Raw genomic sequence first — 19,077 nt, 5'->3', positions numbered from 1 at the left:
AATAAAAGCACTTAGAAGAGCAATGCCCATCACATTTGGTATTTTATCAGGCTTCCACTTCTCTTTTTTAATGTACTGTTAGGAGGTGGGAAGCATTGTCCACGTTTGGACCCCAAAGTGAAAGAAAAGTCACCCACAAGCCTTGGAGGCACAGGCAGATACATGCAGAGACAAACCAGGAAAAAAACAAAAATGCCCTTAAAATGTTATTTGTTTCTCTTGCAGTTGCTTATTTACTGCAGAGGAGTTTGAAGTTCTCCATTTCCTGGGTGCGTTACAGGAGCAATAGAGTTGAGATACAAGCTTTTAATGAAGTTTATGTAAATTTGGGTATGTTTATATTTAGCAAAACAGATTTGGGAGTTCTAATAAAGCAGCAGATAAGGTGTAGAAAAGAGCTGGTGCAGTTTTCCAGCAGTTATTTTTTAGCTTCCTCCCACCATTCCCAACAAAAAGAATCTGTTTCTGTTGCCAGTTTCCCTTCAAAACAAGTGCTTTTGAAAACCCTTTTGTCCCTAAACGCTGCTGAAGCATCTCACCAAGTTGCAGTTCAGTTGTGCCCCATCTCCTTTCTTCTGTGAGCAACCAGGGGCGATTCAGCCCATATTTGCTTTCTCTTAAAACAAGTTAAATTTTCCCAACTCCACCGACCGATCTTTGTTCACTAACATGGGAGCATTGAGACAGGCCAAAGCAAGGCCAGGCTTTTCGTTATTTATAGTCAGACTGAAGCTGAAGCAGCCTTTTCCTTCAGAAGAAAGGTGAGGCTTGGCGCACCCACCCAGACGTGCTGGGCTCTGATGCAGAGGTCTGCACCGTGGATGCTGAGGATGCAGGATGAGCCTCAGCCCTGGGGATGTGGGTGGAGGAGGAGGCAGAGCTGGCACTGCCCGGTGATGGATGGTGACTGATCCTGTGCTTGTGGCTAAGAGGAGAAGAGCAGGGGCCACCAACAGAGACCTGTGACCATCATCCCTTCTGATGCACTGCCTGTCCCCTGAGAAAGCAGCAAGTGCGTCTTCAAAGACCATGGTGGAAGGGTACATAGAGAAGGGGGAAATTCATGACTGCCAAGTGAGCACAAGGAGTGTGATGGGTCTCCAGGTCCTCATCTATTGCGTGGGGAGGCTGGCTAATGAACCATGACTATCAACCTAGGAGCAGACATGCAGTGCATTGCCCCCTGCCCAGATACACATCGCTGTGACCCAGCTGTAGGGTACTGACAAGTGCTTTGATTTTGCAAAGTGAGTGTGCTTGAAAGGGGAGGGAAGAAGGAGGAGCAAAGTGAGACCCCACGACCTGCAATCACCTGAAGGCTGAGCCTAGAGCTGTCCATCTGCATCCCAGAAACACCACTGAGGGGTCAGAGGGATGTCGCAGGGATAATGGGTTTTGTCCTGCCTCTTATCTCAGCCAGCCAAGGTCTCCACAGCCACACTTGGGTCTACCTGGACACCCCCTTACAGATGGGAAAAGCCAAGGAGTAGAGACAAGTGACTCAACAAGTCCTTGGAAGAAGGTGCTTGGGACCCCCACCTCTCCTGACACCCTGCTGTAGCCTCTTTAAAACATGTTCTGCTCAACCCAGGATTGTTTATACTAATAAATGAACCGTATTTGTTCACGTTGAACAGAGCTGCCAGTCACACACATGAACCCAATGAGATTTACAGGCTCATGCCTGTATTGGCTGGATGACTGATGCTCTCTGGGCTGCATCCAGCCCATCTGAGCTGTTTATCCAGCCCTGTTGGTTCCCTCCCTGCCATTGAGGTCCCTCACTGTGACCATAAAACTGCTCTATTTGGTGAAGAAGAGCAGTCTTTGATATCAGAGATTTCTATATTTGTCAGAGCTCAACATGAAACGGAAGGTAATGCAAATTATTACAAGCTATTAGGCAAAAGGTGCTACAGGAATACCAAGAAATTTTCCTATTTGTGCCACCTTCACAGAATCACAGAATCAACCAGGTTGGAAGACCCCTCTGGGATCATCGAGTCCAACCATTGCCCTGACACCACCATGGCAACTAGACCATGGCACTAAGTGCCATGTCCAGGCTTTTCTTAAACACCTCCAGAGATGGTGACTCCACCACCTCCCTGGGCAGCCCCTTCCAATGGCTAATGACCCTTGCTGAGAAGAAATGCTTCCTAATGTCCAACCTGAACCTCCCCTGGCAAAGCTTGAGGCTGTGTCCTCTTGTCCTATCGCTGGTTGCCCGGGAGAAGAGGCCGACTCCCACTTCACTACAACCTCCCTTCAGGTAGTTGTAGACTCCAATAAGGTCACCTCTAAGCCTCCTCTTCTCCAGGCTTCACGCTTTGCATTTCATTACCAAAAGGGATAAGGTCCAAATTTAGGACTGGCGTGGTCAAAGCTTAGGTTTGAGATGGGGCTTCTCCACAACCCCAAACAAAAAAAAGCAACGTAGTTCAGGTGGTGATAACAAAACAGCAAACCCCCACTGTTCCCTGGCTGCCTCTTACATCATAGCAAGGCCAAATTCCTGCCAGATGAGTAGGTAGCCAACAGATGGGGGTCTCACTTGTCTGTGTGATTTAATGGGCAGCAGACACACTGCATGAGAAAACCACAGCTACTCTTCAACTCAGTCTGGGTCTCAAGTTTTCCTCAGGGACCCCATTCCTACAATACAGAGTCCTGAAAAACATGAAAAACCCCATATATTGGGAAGCACTCATCATATTTATTTTTTTTGTAGGAACCAGCCATCTGTTTTACCAACATCCACCAGTGCTTTAACGCTCACCAGGGAGAAATCTTGCAGAAGCTGTGCGTTAGTAAATCAACACTGCCGAGCTGAGCGTTGTATCCAGATTTTGGCTGCAAGGCTCTGATGGGAAGAGCAAGGAAATGTGATCCACCAAGGTCCATTAATTAGGCAGGCATGCTGACCAGGGAGTTTTGCTTCTGGCAGGACTTTGGGTCATGCCATAGCTGTTGGGGGCATCTGAGACCATCTCCTCCCAGGGAGGACTTCATAGACCAAGTTCAGTGCTGCAGAAGTGGCCCATTAATGTTTTTTACATGGTCACCTCCTCTTTGCCTCTGTTTTCCTCCAGCTCATCTGGGGTGAACCAACGGTCCAGCTGGATCGGTCACTCTGATGGGGTCTCTGACATCCAGGAGCATCTTCAGGGCATCTTCCTTGCCAGGGACATGGACTCATGGTATTTGCAGGCATCCCAGTTTCTGACCAGTGTCTCCCTAGGGAGGAAGGGACAGCCCAAAGGAGTCAGGTGGAGCTGGGTGAGCATCTGGAGGGGAGGTCTTGGAAACGGTGTGGGGTTCTTGCTTAGTCAAAGATATCTTTGGAGGATATAGGCTTTTCCAGACCATCAGCACTGAAACGCAGTCTCAGGCACCTGAGTGATCCCATTGCACATGGTGACACAGGGATGGGAAACCAAAAGCCTCCAAGGACTGATGGATTCACTGCTGCAGCTTCTTTCCAACCTGAAATGAATCTAAACATCCCTAACTTAAGGTGCTGGAGGAGGAGGACATTTCTGGGAAAAAAATGTTCAGTCCAAGAACCAGTTCTGATTGCTAAATTAGCAGATTTAGACACATGGAAAAAAAAAAAGGCAAAAAGACTGAGTGAAAAGCTAAAAATACAGCCTGAAACATGGAGTCTGCCTAGGAGCTGCATTTTCACCCTTCTTTATCATGGGCTTTATCATGGGCTCCTCTAAACCAAGAAAGAAGGGCACTGCAACCACAGACCAGACCCACAAGGTTAATACCTACATAAAATATGTAAGACAGCAGGAGGTAAGACAGCCCAGAGCTCTCCCCTTAGGTATCACAGCCAAGCTTTTACAAAATCACAAGCATGAGCAAGCTGTATCTGGGACAACGTGTGATTAGAAAATGCAAGAGGGGCTGAGCAGACCTCTCATGGCTGCCCAGGGCCAGCTCTTGTGCCTGCCAAATTAAAGGGGCTGCTTGAGGCACCCCAAGAAAATGTTATCCTTGCCCTAGGGCAAGAACCAGAGGCACAGAAGATGCTGCTCAGAAAGGAGATGTTTTCCTGCTCTTCTGTTGGTCACCAGCCTCAGCACGAGTTGATTATCCAACTAATTGCTGACCAGATATCAGTGTGATGCTGAGCTCCTAAAGTGCATGAGGGCTTCTTCAGATGAGGGTTAGAGGTGTCCTAGCTGCTGCCCTTTGCCAGCAAGTTGTGGCTGTCCAGGAGGGAAGAAGATGGGGGAACCAGTGAGTGTATTGACCAGGGGATGCTGCTGATTACTACATTTAGCTCCTGACATGTTGGTGAGTCTGGTTAATCCAAGTTTACATTTTAAAAAGAAAGTAGGAACTTCCAGGCAAGAAGATTTATATGCAAGGACTTAACTGTTAAATTTATTCATGGCTAAACTGAGGAGCCCAGAGTTATTAAAGCATGAAATTGTGCCAGTCAATTAAAGCGTCAATCATAGCCAGCCTCATTTAGGAGAGCTGCTTTAATCCCAAGAAAGGAACATTTTTTTTGGCCTAGTGAGAGAGCACGTTGACTTGAAGTTGGGTTTAGCGAAATAGCTGTTCCTCAGTTACTCTTCAAAGATTTGCTGGTGTTTTTTTATCGTTTTCTGCTGTGCTCCTTCCAAGGTGACTTGTGTTATGGTCAAGTAGAGACACAGATGTCATTTGAGCTGGAGATGGAGTAACTCTAGTGGGCTACACAGCAAACAAACAAAAAAACAAGAATACTGATCAAAGAGACACTTAAACTGGCAAATATCAGAGTTCTGGGATATCTTTTGCTTTTAAGCATATAATGGATTCTTCTTTTGTTTTTAAATCTCGGCAATTAGATTATTCTTCTTGTCACTTTATGCAATATGTGTTTGTTTTATTTGCTTTTAAAGCCTTTTTTCCCTCTGGGCTGAAATCCCGGAATGCTTACTTCATTAATGGTGTGTTTTTAACAAATGATGCCTGTCCTTTGGCCCTAGGTATAGCACAGCTGTATAGAGCAAGTCACATACCTGATTGTAATGAATGCGTTGTCAGGAGAAACATCTCCAGAGGTGGTTTACCTGGAGATGAATGTAAGCCTGGGTGCTGAATATGATCTTTTATTCCTTTTCCACCAAAGCTCATGAAACAGAGACAAAACAGTCTCAGGAAACAGGAGCTCAGGGAGTCCAAAGACTTGGCCAGGCTTGCACTGTAAGTCATAGGTGGAGCTTGGTAGAGAGCCCAGGTGTCCTGCTGACTCATTTGGACACTCCATTCCCATTGATGGCCAGCAGCAAGTATTTCACTTGACCTAGAGGTATTTTGGAGGTGGGGGCAGTTTTGGGTACGCTTCCCAGCAAAGAAGTAGTGGTGTGAGAGTCGGCAAGGTTGGTCAGTGGAGGAGGTGGTGGCTGACCTGCCTTTGCACTCCCATTCACCTCCTTGAAGAAGGGCCCATCCAGTGGCAATCCCGGCTGTGATGTGAGCCAAGAGAAAGGGAAAGCTTTGAGTGATTTTAAGAATGCAACTCAGGCTGCAAGGCAGCTCCAGACCTCTATCTGTATGCATTATATCGCACAAGCTCTCTGGTTATTCTTGCACCAGCACAGCTTCCCATGGTGAAAGCCCTGGGTGCACCCTTATTTTGTGGTAGGATGGACTGGCTTATACTTAGCATGGGGCCAGCACACATGTATAACCAAGTATTGGATATGCATTAAAGGCTGTTACTTCACATCTGGGGGATTCAGGAACTGGCATGAAGCAGGGACATTTAACATCGGGAATCTGGGTTTGGTCCAGGAACTGGCATGAAGCAGGGACATTTAACATCGGGAGTCTGGGTTTGGTCCCTCCGCAGTGGAGCACAGTTGGACAGGCTTTTCTGTGCCCATTGGCCTCAGGGCCAGGGGCTACTTTGGGACAAGTTTGATTTCATAGCATACATGGGGACTTTAGACCTTTTCTGGAGGTTACAAACACTTTGCTCTCAACCAGACGCCTCCTTAGAGAGCCCATGGCCAACACGCACATCTCTTGCATGTCTCTGAGCCTGCAGCTGTGCTTTGTGCAGGAAGGAAGGTTTTTTTTTTTTATCCTCTCCTATGGGCTATGCAAAGCTTCCTTCTTGGGAGCTCTCCCGTTCTGGGAGCACGCAGAGCCCAGCTGTAAGGTAGCACCAATGGCAATAGTATTTAGGACTACATACACAGTAAATTTAGGTAGCTTGACTTGAAATTTAAGTTCCTGGGGCCAAGGAGGTCAAGGCAGTTGCTTCAATATCTGCTGTAGGAACAGGGCATGTGGGTGCGCCAGTCCCACCTACTCTACTGGGTGCAGAGGTAGATGATAACCTCTCTTTCCAGTTTGTTCCAGGGCCCTGAACACCAGTTGTCCACACTGATACATGCATTTCCTCCTATCTCCTTCCTTGGGAAATGGTTCATTCCCTTTAAGAAACATCTCTGACATGGGTCTAGGGATGGTCCACGCCAGGGACCAGACTTTGTAGGCACTATGGGTGAGGTTGCATCAGGTTGGGCTCCCACTGCTGCCTCAGTAAGCCTTGCAACTGAGACACCCCTGCATGTCTTGGTGCTACACTGCAAGACTCAACGCACATGCACACACAAGCAGGCGATTAGGGTTGTGCTATTAAAACATCACTCTGTCTGTGGGACAGTCCTTATGTTGTTCTGGATCCTCTAAAGATTGCAAAAAATTCTGTGTACATTGAAGAATTTATAAGTATAAATATATACCCATATGTATTTGTGTTTGTTACAGCCACAGCGTTGCTATATGAGCCCCAGAGAAGACAGAGGCCAACAGTTGTGTAGGGTGGACACAGCCACCCTGACCCAGAAGAAATAAGCCTTGAGCCCTGTGGACATGAGCCCGTCTGTGCTGCTTAGATGGGGCGGCTTGAGACAGAATCACAGAATCAATCAGGTTGGAAGAGACCTCTGGGATCATCGAGTCCAATCGTTGCCCTGACACCACCATGGCAACTAGACCATGGCACTAAGTGCCATGTCCAGGCTTTTCTTAAACACCTCCAGAGATGGTGACTCCACCACCTCCCTGGGCAGCCCCTTCCAATGGCTAATGACCCTTGCTGAGAAGAAATGCTTCCTAATGTCCAACCTGAACCTCCCCTGGCGAAGCTTGAGGCTGTGTCCTCTTGTCCTAGCGCTAGTTGCCTGGGAGAAGAGGCCGACTCCCACTGCGCTACAACCTCCCTTCAGGTAGTTGTAGACTGCAATAAGGTCACCTCTGAGCCTCCTCTTCTCCAGGCTAAACACCCCCAGCTCCCTCAGCCGTTCCTCGTAGGTCAGACCCTCCAGACCCTTCACCAGCTTGGTCGCCCTCCTCTGGACTCGCTCCAACACCTCAAAATCTTTCTTGAAGTGCGGGGCCCAGAACTGGACACAGGATTCAAGGTGCGGCCTCACCAGTGCCGAGTACAGAGGGACGATCACTTCCCTAGACCGGCTGGCTACACTATTCCTAATAGAGGCCAGGATGCTATTGGCCTTCTTGGCCACCTGGGCACACTGCTGGCTCATGTTTAGCCGGCACTCATGTTTAGATGCATTCCAGGAGCAGGGTTTAACAGTATAGATGTAGCCTGAGTTTTCCCACCTGGGTAGTTCCATTCCCTTGCCCAGCCACAGTGAGCCATCAGGGACAATCAGGTTTTGTGTGTGAGCACTGGTTGGAAGCTCACATGAAAACATAGATACAAGTCCTCACCTCTCTCTCTTTTTTTTTTTTCCCCCCCCACCATGTGCCTTGTGCCTTGCTTGATATCTTGGGAAGGGCACATATACTAGTGTCTGTGCTCTTCTGGTCACCTGTGTCCAGCACATGGGTCCAAACTGGAACAGACTAAGGGGAGAGGAACAAAGAGTTTGTCTTAGAAGAAGAGACAAAAGATTTTTGGCTCATCCCACCTAGACAGTGAAAGCTAAGCCATCATATAATTGCGCTCTATAAATATCCTGAGCAAGGAATGCAAAAGGTAAGCGCTGGAAACAAAGAGCCATTTCATGGAAAGGTCTTGCTGCCAAACTGGAAACTGCCCAGACCTTGCGGTGAAGGGATCCAGGCTGGGAAGGAGAGGGGAGATCATGGGTATCACAGCTCTGAGGGTCTGAAAAGCTCCTGAAAGGGCAAAAAAAAGGGGGGAAAGCTTGGGGGAGCTTGTTCTTCAGCTTGGCCTTAATACTTCTGAGAAAGGGGTTGTATAACAAGGTGTCTGTGAGGACCCAGGAGATCCCTTCAGTCCTCCACCCCTGCCTCCGTAATGAAGATAATTAATAGCACTTCCCACCTTGAAGGGGGATGAGAGACTAAACACATTGCAGAGGGAAAAGCACTGAGATGCGACAGTGATTGGAGCATTATATATACCTGAGACAGTTGCATCTAGCTGTAATCAGCAGTATTAAAAACAAGCCTATTTAATTACTAGGCTGCAGACTATTTTTTCCTGTTCCCACCTGCTGTGAGATATTGTGAGGAAAAAATAGCACGTGTGCAAGGAGAGCCTTAATAAAAACTTTGGAGAAATGTGTTTCTCATCCTCATAGGTATCAAGGTAACTTTTCACAGAATCACAGAATGTTAGGGATTGGAAGGGACCTCGAAAGATCATCTAGTCCAATCCCCCTGCCGGGGCAGGATTGCCTAGACCATATCACACAGGAACGCCTCCAGGCGGGTCTTTGAATGTCTCCAGAGAAGGAGACTCCACAACCTCTCTGGGCAGCCTGTGCCAGTGTTCAGTCACCCTCACCGTAAAGATGTTTTTCCTCAAATTTAAGTGGAACCTCCTGTGCTCCAGCTTGCACCCATTGCCCCTTGTCCTGTCAAGGGATGTCACTGAGAAGAGCCTGGCTCCATCCTCTTGACACTTGCCCTTTACATATTTATAAACATTAATGAGGTCACCCCTCAGTCTCCTCTTCTCTAAGCTAAAGAGACCCAGCTCCCTCAGCCTCTCCTCATAAGGGAGATGTTCCACTCCCTTAATCATCTTCGTGGCTCTGCTCTACTTTTCTTAGTACTGAGAAGAAATTTTCCAAGGCTGACTAGTTTATTGTCCAGATCCTAAACTGGAATATTTCTGTCTTAGTTTTGGCAGTAAGAGCAAAAGTACGAAGCATAAGATGTCCACATTGTTTATCATTTTGCTGATGGATGTTTTGACAGCCAAGAGACTTGTCACTATGATCTCTTTTTTTATTTTTTTTTTTTCCCCCTTTCACTTATTTTTATAGGACATTGAGGGAGTGGGGAGATAACTGAACTTCCCATCAGCTGGTGGCATTGTGTCAGTCAGAGATTTTCTTGTTGTTGTTGTTATTACATCCCAAATAATGTCTTCTCAGCTTTCTAAAAACTGTGGTATTTTTGAAGTGTCACCATCTCAGTCCTTGTGGCATGCAAAATGTTGTGTATATGTATTTTTAATCACTGACTTAAAGTTCACCCCCAATTTAGGCTGAACTCATTTGAATGTGGTGGGATCCTCCTGGGTCAGCTTTGACCCTGATTTGCCAGGTTAGTGAGTCTGAGTGAGCTAAATTTGCCAGCAATGAGACTTAAAAACCAAGGAGCCATGTCTTTTGGGTCAGTGCATCGTCGATGGGAAAGCTGACATCCCAGAGTCCCTCTGGGTACTTTTACATGGCCAGCTAAGCATTTGTGCATCCATCACGTTCAAATTAAACCACAAGACTGCTCTAAATGGCCAGGACAAGACTCCACCTGTGTATCTCCCAATACATGTGGAGGTGCACCCATAGGAGACCCAGCTATAGACACTATAATCTACTGCATCAGCTTCATCCCAGTTCTGACCCATTGAGAGTTTCCAGCAAGCACTGAAGTACTCACAATTTTTCCATGGAGTTCAGGACCCATCTTATTTCTTTCTACATTTCTGTGCTAGAAATTGCAAGATTTCTGACCCATTCAGATGGGTGGTCTGATTTTAATGGCATTACTGACACAGACCATGGCAGTCCCTGTATACGTGGGATTTCTGAGCCATGACCAACCAGTTATGCCCAGTGTTTTGACCCAGCTTTCTGAGACATAGCTGTGGCAGAGTTGTACATAGGAATGATAGAATTCATCCACTCAAATGCAGATACCTCCAATGTAAACATCTGCTCTGAGCAAGTCCCTGTGGTACCAAGAAAGAAACAGTTTAGGGTGGAGTTTGCCTCATCCACAGGAGACATCTACACTTGATCAAGAAAATCACTCACTAACAGTGTTTATTTCTCCCCAGCAATGGCAATGGGAGCATTGTGTGACTGCCTCAAACATAAGGAGGGATCCAAAATTAGGTGACATGGGTTCACCTGTTTCCATGGTCCGTGGAGAATTTTAAATTGAACCTCAATGAAGAGAAGTGTTTTGGTGACTCTGAGTACCAGAGAAGCCAGTGGAGATAAGCTGTATGTCTTGATACTGCAAGGATTTGGGAATCCATTGCTGGTAGAGCCTGTAAAAGGTAGAAGAAACTAGTTTTCTAGCCAGTCAGGTTCGTATTGTTTTGAAGTATTTCCTGAAAGAAATTCAAGGAAACTTCTAGCCTTTTATATCTAGACACCATCCCCTATGAAGTTTAGATCCTAAAATGCTCTCCTGGGAATAGGCTGTAGGAAGAGATGGCTCCATCACGCTGTGCTGTGACCCAGAAGAAGGAAGGGAATATGGGCTCTTCAAAGAACTGCAGCTCATGCCCTTTAGCTCCTTTTCACTCTGCTGCGTTATTACCGCCATGCTAACAAAGCCTATTTTGATTGCCTGGACTGAGTATCTAAATTCTGCAATAAGAGAGTGAACTCAGCCACATGAGCTGCGAGTTGAAGAGCAGGTTGTGCCTGATATCTGGGCAAGTCATGGTATGAGAGGAGCTAACACAGATTTACAACGTGTGCATGCCAATTCTTACACGGGGAGGTTGCCAGAAGAATATCTCCCCCGGCATGAAATGCCCTAAATATTGTCTTGCAAAATCATCCATCAGAGCACGGGCTGTTTTGGGTAGCGACCCACGTAGGGCAGTGGCCATGCCCAGGAGTTTAGAATTGAGCAGAGTCACTTTTTTGTGACAAAGTATTATTGGAGTAGGGGAAGGCACAATTCCCCTTCCTCTTGCCTCCTCCTCTTGCAGCTCTGTTTGGTGATTTAGGAGACTGGGTGAGGGAGTTCAAACTTAATAATGGGGTTATGTTGATATATTGATTTACTCTACATCTGGTGGTTGTTCTTCTCTGGGCTCAGTGGTATTACTAGTAGTTCATCTTTGTTGATATGTCTTTCCTTGAAGCTTTTTAAAAAAATATATTATTGAGTTTCATAATATATATGTGCCATATAAAAAACAGAGGTGGAAAGGCGCTCCATCATGCTGATTTCAAAAAACAGCACACATCCTGAATTGTTATTTGCTTGATTTTCTTTCCCTGATCTTTGGTTCTTGCGGCATTTTCTCACAGTGATATTTTTGCTGTCTCTGTTACATCTCCATTACTCCCACTAACATTTTTCCAACCACAAATGCAACCCCAGATTCATTCTGAATAAGGTGTTACAGGGTGTTGCTTATTAGAAAACAACCTGATGTTGTAAACTAGTAGAGCAGGAAAGTCTGGATTAATTTTGGAGGGTCTTTGGGCTAAAATCTGATAGTGCCAGGGCATTTCTGATTAGGACCAGTTTTCAGAACTGTATTAGGTGCCCAAGAGAGAGGAATGTTTTTTCTTTCCAGCACTCTTTAATGTTTTTTAGTATTCCTGTTGTTAAACTAAGGACTCATCATCATTAGACACTTCTAGTCAGTTTTCATTTAATTGCCAGCGGAAAAACCATAAAGAAGTAAGTGAGGAAGAACAGCAAGACAAACTTCAGGAAATCTGTCTTTGAATGGGATTTGTAAGTAACCATGATTTTGTCATCCAGACACGTAGATGGGTGGTGGGCAACACAGTCTATACCTACTGGGGACAGATGCTTCCTTGGTGACCACACCAGAACCACTTTTCTTTCTCCCAGAGCAGCATGAACAGCTCCTTACAGAGACAGATATTGCCGGTAACAACCTACTTCCCAGCTACCTTGGAGGCAATTTCATCCCTTGGTTTGATCCTGCAATCCCCAGCCCCATGCTAATTGCTCTTAATTTAAATGACATTTATTTATTCATATCGCTGCTGTGCAGCCCTGTGACGCCTTGGCAGCCTTGAAGACTCAGAGGGTCTCTGCGTTCATCTTCTCCCAACAGTCTTCCACCATACCAGGAGGACATTATGTCCTAGCCTGGCTCCAAGAGCTGAGACAGACCCAAATCTGAGCCAAAATGCTGTTTTAGTTGTTTCCCCATGGACTTTTGTGCTGGCAGGGCCACAGAGGCCATGCGCAGGTGGGGCAGGAGGGTGGGTGAGATGACAGTGGTCCCCAGGGTGCTGGGTACTTGGGCTGCACCCCAGGAACAACGTGTCTGCAGGCACCGTTGAACACATCAGGCTGTTTTCATGCTGGATTTGTTCTTGCTAAAGGCTGTTGGCATTTTGATGTCTTTTGAAGATATTACAGAGAAGTGAGTCCTGAGAATTGACAGCACTAAACTCTGATTAATGTCTCCGAGGAGCTAGATAGTCAACCAGAACCATTTTCTTTAAGCTGCATCAATTTCCATATGTAGCTCAGATATTTTTTGACAATGCTGTAGAAATATGGTGCTCGGAAAGAACGTGGTTTGCTATGAGGAATGTTTTTCCTTCAGCCTTTAAGAAGAGATGAAAAAGATCTCCCAAAGCTCTGTTTAAAGATCCCAGGATATTCATTTCTGTAGTAATTACGAGGTGACTGTCCCACACACTCCCACGTAACTCACACCTGAGGGTTCAGGTCCTCAGCTAGGAGGTCTGCACACAGTCTTGAGATGGCAATGTGAAGTTAAAGACTGGTGGAAACCACATGTAACCCACATGGAGCTTTGCTAGGACACTGAAGAACCACCCTCAAAACCTGTTATTGCTTCTTGTTCTGGGAGAGCATCTTCTCGAGATGTGGCTGCAGCTCATCTGGGTATGCTCGCACCAGGCACACGATGTAAGCTGCTGCCCGAAGCTTTAGTCTGTGAGTTAAATGACCGAGGCATTTCACAATCTAAAAATGTACATTTGGCATTCAGATTGTCTGCATTCAAACAGAAAAATCACAGGCTTCGAGCACAGTCCTCGTGAGCTGCGCTAATGATTTACAAGCACACGGCTGTGTTGTCACGTACTGTCACCAAGCGTCTGGCATTTGGCCACCCCCTTCCTCCCTCTTTTCCTAATTGCTGTGTTAACAGACCGATGACCATGTTTGAAGGGTCAGAAATGTGAAGCTAAGAGTGGCAGAGAGGCTGAAAAAGTGGATCCAAATAATGCAGATTTATACGACCTTTCTCGTAACTCGGAGTTAATTTTCCTCGTCTTTTGCATGGGCTGGAACAAGTGTTGAAGGTTTCCAGCCTATAAAGATTTTGCTTTTTTTTAATTGCTAGAGCAGCTAATTGGCAAGTTGTGCAGCAGCAGACGAGTCCTGCTGCCGCTGTCCAAGGTCCATGTGCTTGGCAGGGGGAGCAGGAAAATGTACAATGCATGTAGGCTGCCTAGATCTGAGCCTGAGCGTGTCTGAAATAGCCTGGGATGTGGCTGCCTTGGAGCAGGGGGGTGGGTTCAGGGCTTAGACTCAGCATTTTGATGCTGAAACACAGCAGGGTTAGCATATAAATCCCAGGGGCTGACCTAGGTGTAGTGGTATGAATATATCCTGACTCTGTCAGTGACCATGCCTCCAAGGTGGCTCTTCTTGCTACCTGCCCATCCAAGCGATGCTTTTCAAAGGCCATGGGGCTCAACCAAGTCTATGAATGTCGTCATCCATCAGGTTGGATGTCAGACCCTCTGTTAAGGAGGGTCTGCTCCTCTTCCACCTAGACTGGGATGCCATGCCATGCTGCACTTCCACCTTCTCCACATCACCTGCCCAGGGACCCTATTCATGTCCATCACCAGCAAACCCTACCCTAGTCCAATTGTCACTACCAATGAGCTGTTCCTTACACCCCGGGGTCAGCTGCTTTCATGAGATATCTTGGGTTCATGTGCTGCTTCACAGAGCCACAAGACCTTCCCAGGGGTTATTATTCCACAGGAGGTGCTGCCTTTTCCTTTTTTTTTTAAGAGAGCTGTGATACTCTTGTCACAGGGAAGCAGATATCTCTAATAGCAAATGTGGAAACAACCCAGACGGGATTATTTTTTTGTGTGTGTTCGAAATGGGTTCCCACTTTGATGACCAAGTGGCCAAGTGCAAGGTTCACCCAGGCAGAAGTATTGATGCAACCTAAGACAGCTAAAGAAAACTGTCTCTTTATGAGAAATATTCAGATCTTCACAGAATAAGACAACATCTATTTCAACTCCCACTTTCTTCTTCATTTCTTCTGAAATTATGTGTTCTATGTGAAATATCTTGTAGTCATTAAAAGAAAAAGTGGAACTGTCTGAGCAGAGCAGGGTCTGCTTCCTTCCCTGTGTACCAGTGCTGAGAAGGGCTGCAAATAGCCACTTGTTGCCTTAATTACATGCCACAAGATGACTTTAGCTGTGGTTTGCCCACTCATTTGGTGTTATTGGGGCTTTGCTTAAGCTCTATCTCGGAGTGATGCACAAGATGGAGAAAAGGAATAGAGTCAGTCGGCTTAAGATCTTGCATGGTGAAAAAGAAATGTGTCGAGATTAAAATGGCAATAAAACAAACAAAGGAAAACCATTTCTTACATAAGAACACAGGTGGAAAGTGTCATGTGGCTGACTTTCAGTTTTATTAGACATGCAACTGATATGCTACTAGAAGGTTCAAAATAGAAGGAGCTTTTTCACATGGCAGGTAGGAGATCTGTAGATTGTCTTGCCAAAAAATATAGATGATAAATATTTACACAAGTTTGAGTGGGAGACTAGAAAATCATCCAAATAATAGAATACTGAAGTTGGAAAGGAAACCTGGAAGTTTCTGAACCAATGTCATGCTCAAAGCAAAGATAGCTTCAGAGGTAGATCAGGTTGCTCAAGGCCTGATCCAGCTGAGGTTTGAATATCCCCAGAGAAGGAGATTCCCCCACCTCTCTGGGTGAGTCTGCCTCCATCTTCCCTGTAATCCCCCTCAAGGCACTGGTTGGCCACCATTAGCTCTCTCCTTCGCCTTCTCCTTGCCAAGCTCAGCAGTGCCCTGGGCACCAGGTCCTGCTCTGCCAGGTGCCCCAGCCTGGGCTGTTACATGGGTTTATCCAGTCCTGGACACAAGATTTGGCATTTGCCTGTGGAAAAGCAGGAGGTGACACTGAGGCTTGCACAGAAACCATGTCTAGGAAGGGAATTTCCTGAACTAAAAATGGTTGGATGCTTTGAAAGTAGCAGAGGGTGGGAAGGCATATGGTCCAGACTGTCCTTGTTCTAATATTCTTCCCAAGGCATCTCCTTATGTCCACTGTTGGGGAAGGACTCATGGGCTAGATGATAGACTTTAATTCAAAGGGAAGAATATGGCAGAGGTCTGCAAAACCATAACTGGCCTGGAGAGGGTGAATAGGGATGATCACTCATTCTCCTTCCTAATGCAAGGATTAGCCAGTGCCTAATGAGCTGAGTAGAATACAGGTTCGAAATAAGTGAAGGGAGAGAGTTCTTCACCTGAAAAGTAGTTAAAGTGTGGAACTCACTGCCTCAGGATGGCAGAGTGGGAAAAACATAAATAGGTTAGAAGAAAAGCACCTGTTGGAGGTTATTAAACACTACAAGAGCATTTCTGGCTCAGCAAGTTGCCGAAACTCTAACTGCTGGGACAAGGGAGGACACTACAACAGGTTTGCTGGTCTGTCTCGCTGAGAATACACCACTGGTCTCTGCTCGAGGTAGGATCCTGGGCTAGATCATCTTCCAGTCTGGCATGGTGCAGCTGTCAGGATTACATTATCATTGGGAGATGGTAGAGATGACAGGACCCGAGTGGAGATGAAGAACACAGTGGGTTTGCTGAGTTGTCTGTGCAAATCTCCAATACTCTCTCAGCCAAACCCATCCACAAAGTGCTGACTTCAGAGAGCGGGGAGATGTCACACTCTTTGGGAAGAGACGCAGGCTTTGACCGCCTTGGGCTCTTTGTTACATCGCTAGCTGATCTTGCCTGGCTTTGCTCAACGTTGTTATCAAAAACTTCTAAACCCCAGCTGGGGCGGCCGTAGGGGTTTGTCAAAACTGCCTTTTCACCCCAGATCGCTTCTGCCTTTGTTTCTGTATATATTTCCCTTGCACATGGAGTGGAATAAAAAAGTGACTCGAGACCTACTCATTTTATGCCTGGATTACTTTGATTTTCGCTGCCCGAGGCTGCTCAGTCTTTTCCACTGCATTGCTGCTAGTCTACTGGGACTCTCTCATTGCCCACGAAAGTTTCTCTTGTCCTCCTAAATTGACACTTTTCTCCGTGAGCTCAGATTTTTGCCTAAACATGGACTCTTACAGAGCTAATTTCTCTTAAATCTTACATAGTTTGGTTAGGCGTGCGCACTAAAGTCAGTTTCAAAATGGCTCAGATTTAGCCATTGGAAGGGGCTGCCCAGGGAGGTGGTGGAGTCACCATCTCTGGAGGTGTTTAAGAAAAGCCTGGACATGGCACTTAGTGCCATGGTCTAGTTGACATGGTGGTGTCAGGGCAATGGTTGGACTCGATGATCCCAGAGGGCTCTTCCAACCTGATTGATTCTGTGATTTATTTTAAGCCTTTTTTTTTTTTTTTTTTTGCAGGTGCCAAATGCATTAATTCCTGTCTGATTAAAAAAAAAAAAACTACGACAGAGTATTTTCAGCATGATTTAGCAGCTCATCTACAAGGATCTTGACTGGCTTAACTAAATGGTTGGTGCTCACTCGTGTGTGGAAGCGGCCTTGGTGTCTTTGGATGAACATTATTTAGGTTAAAAGTAACCTACACACAATTTAATCTTGGAGAGTTAAAAAGCAAGAGTTTAAGCTGATGTCTCACAGTTTAATAACTACTGGAAAAATCGTGCAAGCTACCTTATTATTTTTTGAGCAAGATGTTTTGTTTCAGTGAAGCTGTTATGTTTAAATGGTTTTAGATGCAAGCTTTTGGAAGTGTTTCTGGGAACAAAGCTTTTCTTTTAACACAACTACAGCTTAAAATGAAAATATAAGGCAAAAAAAAAGGAGAGATGATCAGATATGTCTTGAGTGAAACAAAACATTCAATTCCAAGTCAAAGAAAACATTGATTTTTAAAGCAAATGAACCATTTTGCTTGATTCCTTGCTTAGAAGAAATCTGGGTTTCAGATCATCCAGAATCATTATTTCCCCTACTTTTTTTTCTTCTGGAAGAACCATCAAACCAGAAAAAACAGTATTCATATGACTTCATTTAAAAGGCTCACACACTCTTTCATAGCTCTTCTGCAGAATACTTTTAAGCTGTGCTAGAAATACCATCAGAATAAGGATGTTAAGTGGAATTAAACAAGATTATGAATTTTGAAGGCAGTTTAAGAACGCTGTAATACAGAAAATAAGGAGAACTGTGCTACTATGACCTTAGACATATAAATACACCGTAGCAGAACAAACAAGACTATTTGTTATGTGCTGAATATGAAATGAGCTGTCTCGGGGCTCTCACATCCTGACGAGGCAGTCTGAATTAGCAGCTGGTTGGTTTTAATCCAGACAGCTCTGTCAAAAGGGCACCGTTAGCTCCGTGGCAGGGAAGGAGCTGGGGGAACCCAGGGAGGAAATCGGACCCTGCAGCAAATTCATGTCCCCGTGACATGCCAGGGCCAGTGACCAGCTGCTGCTGAAATGTTGTGACAGAGGAGATGATGGCCCAAAGGGTTTTCTGGGAGGAAAGGTGTTGTTTGTGATAAGCAGGTCCTGAGATGGGCAGTCAGACTGTGCCCTGGAGATGTGGTGCGTGGGGACTTATTGTACGAGCTCAGAAGCAGAAACATCATGAGAAGCTGCATGCAAGCTGGGGAAGGGTGATGAGTAGCAAGTGCACCAAGGTGAACATACACCATCAAGGGAAAGCAGAGTGGTTGTGGCAAGGTTTAGCACCAGTTCATGTGGCAGCAGTGTGAAAGCAAGAGAGTGAGGGTATGCTCATGCCTTCTCCTGCCTCATTGCATTGGTGGTGTCTCTGGTTTGCAGGATGCAAGACCACAGGGCATCTCAGGGACACCATTCAGATTTCCCTGGGCAATAGCATACGTCTTTGGCAGAATGGTAGAGGACAGGTCCTTACTGCTGGCATGTACCCTAGGCAGTTCAGCAAGGCTGGATTTTTTTGTTGGTCCTGGACAGGAATGTATGAGTGTAGAGATGCACAGCAGCAGCCTCTGAGCAGCAGGGCTAGGGTCTGAAGGTGCCTGCCAGGCCAGGCTGCAAGGCGTGCAATGCTGTGCCTTCAGCAGGCAGCCTGGTCCAGGCAGCCTTGCACAAACTTAACACCGACACCCAACTGTAGGTAGCAAACTGTAGGAGACAGATAGATAGGAAGCTGTTAGCAGCCTTAGCAGAATCACTCAGTACTCTCCAGAGAGCTCCTCTGTGGGATAGTAGGTGAAGCAGGGCTCCAGCTAAACCGTTATGATCCCCCTTGACTAGGTCCTCCTTCAAACCTCTTTGGTGTCTGATCTTTAAGCATTTCCCACTGGAGACCCATAAAATGCTGCAACAACCTCCCCTGCTCCTATGTGCAATTCTGGCTCTAGCTGTGAGGACATGAGCTTGGAGAACATCTGGACACATTGCTGTTCCTGTGCCCAACCTCTCAGTTCTTTGGGATGTTCCCAGCGGGCTTGAGCCAGTTTCCCTGCTGTGAATCACCAGTCTAAATTAGAGACCTTGTTGGATATCTCTAGAAAAAACAAGTGTAAAAAGAAACAGTACAGAAACGTCTATTAAAAAGAGAAGTGAGAGCACAAATGATTTTG

The sequence above is a fragment of the Nyctibius grandis genome, chromosome 6 (assembly GCF_013368605.1).
Source record: "Nyctibius grandis isolate bNycGra1 chromosome 6, bNycGra1.pri, whole genome shotgun sequence".
Taxonomy (NCBI): Eukaryota; Metazoa; Chordata; class Aves; order Nyctibiiformes; family Nyctibiidae; genus Nyctibius; species Nyctibius grandis.
The sequence above is the reverse complement of the archived record's forward strand: the minus strand, read 5'-3'. Positions refer to the sequence as shown.